The sequence below is a fragment of the Chiloscyllium plagiosum genome, chromosome 1 (assembly GCF_004010195.1).
Source record: "Chiloscyllium plagiosum isolate BGI_BamShark_2017 chromosome 1, ASM401019v2, whole genome shotgun sequence".
Taxonomy (NCBI): Eukaryota; Metazoa; Chordata; class Chondrichthyes; order Orectolobiformes; family Hemiscylliidae; genus Chiloscyllium; species Chiloscyllium plagiosum.
This window is the reverse complement of record NC_057710.1, coordinates 68,110,623-68,112,482: the sequence shown is the minus strand read 5'-3', so window position 1 is coordinate 68,112,482 and position 1,860 is coordinate 68,110,623.

The window sequence follows — 1,860 nt, the reverse complement described above, 5'->3', positions numbered from 1 at the left end:
TGGGACTTGATTGGTCGGGACCTGCTGGAGGTGTATGTCAGTATGCTTTGGGCAGGTACCATGAGTGAATCCATGAGGAAAGGCATCATCACCCTCATCTACAAGCGGAAGGGGGAGAGGGAGGCACTCAAAAATTGGAGACGAATCTCACTGTTGAATGCGGATTACAAACTTCTGTCAAAGGTAATCGCCAACCGGGTCAGGTCTGCTCTGGGGTTGGTGATTCACCCTGACCAAACCTGTGCTGGGCAGGAAGATCGCTGAGAGTCTCGCGCTCCTCAGGGATACGATCGCCTACGTGCAGGACAGAGGGTTGGACGCCTGCCTGATCAGCCTGGACCAGGAGAAAGCCTTTGACAGGATATCACACAGGTATATTAGAGATGTTCTCTCCAAAATGGGCTTTGGGGAGGGAATCTGCAATTGGATCAACTGCTCTACAGCAATATTGTCAGTCCAGTCTCAATCAATGGGTGGGAATCAGATAGCTTCCCAGTCAGATCTGGAGTCAGGCAGGGCTGCCCTCTCTCTCCTGCCTTGTTTGTGTGCTGCATAGAGCCATTTGCCAAGTCCATCAGGAAGGATGTGAGCCTGAGATGGGTGACTATCCCTGGCAGCAGGGGCCTACAGGTTAAGGCCTCCCTGTACTTGGATGACGTCACCGTTTTCTGCTCGGATCCACTGTCCGTGCGCAGACTCATGTGCAAATGTGACCAGTTCGAATGGGCCTCGGGGGCCAAGGTAAACCGAGGCAAGAGCGAGGCCATGCTCTTCGGGAACTGGGCCGACCAATCCTCGATCCCCTTCACCGTCAGGACCAACCACCTGAAGGTGCTGGTTATTTGGTTCGGAAGGGCTGGGGCATGCGCCAAGTCTTGGGAGGAGCGTATCAGCAAAGTGAGGCAGAAACTGGTCGCTCTCCATCGCAGGAAAAGACCTGGTCATCAGGTGTGAGGCACTGTCATTGCTATTATACGTGGCACAGGTCTGGCCTATTCCCAGAACCTGTGCTGCTGCAGTCACCCAGGCCATCTTCCAGTTTATATGGAGGTCAAAGATAGACCGGGTCCGAAGATCTGGGCAATGGGGGAAAAAATACACCCAATGCCACCCTCACCCTGATGGTCACCTTTGTGTGTGGCTGCATCAAGCTGTGCATGGATCCCCAGTACGCAAACACCAAGTGTCACTACGTACTGAGGTTCTACCTGTCCCTGGCGTTGCGAAGGATGGGCCTGGCCTCGCTGCCGCGGAACGCTCCAAGTAGTTGGACAGTTCCGTATCACTTGTCCTTCGTGGAGAAGTTTATGAAGAAAAACACCTTTGAGCACAAGTCCATCAGGAAGTGGTCAGCACGTAGTGTCCTTGAGACCCTTCGGGAAAAGGAGAGGGCGGATTCTATCGAGCGGTTCCCTGAGCAGACTGTCAAAGCCATTTGGCAGAATATCTCATCGCCAGAACTTTCCAACAAGCACCAAGACATGGCTTGGCTGGTGGTGAGAAGGGCTCTGCCTGTGAGATCCTTTGTGCACGCCCGGACTCTCAGCCACACCGCACGCTGCCCTCGAAGCGGCTGCGTGGGGAACAAGACTGTCACACACCTCCTTCTGGAATGTGCCTACATAGAAGAAGTCTGGAGAGGAATGCAGTGGTGTTTGTTGAGGTTCGTCCCGAGCAGCGCCGTGACGTGGGACTCCGTGCTCTACGGCCTGTTCCCCGGGACGCACGCCAAGACGAACATCAACTGTGCCTGGAGGATCAACAACTCGGTGAAGGACGCTCTCTGGGTTGTCCGAAACCTGCTGATCTTCCAGCTGAAGGAGTTGACCCCGACTGAGTGTTGCAGACTGGCACATTCCA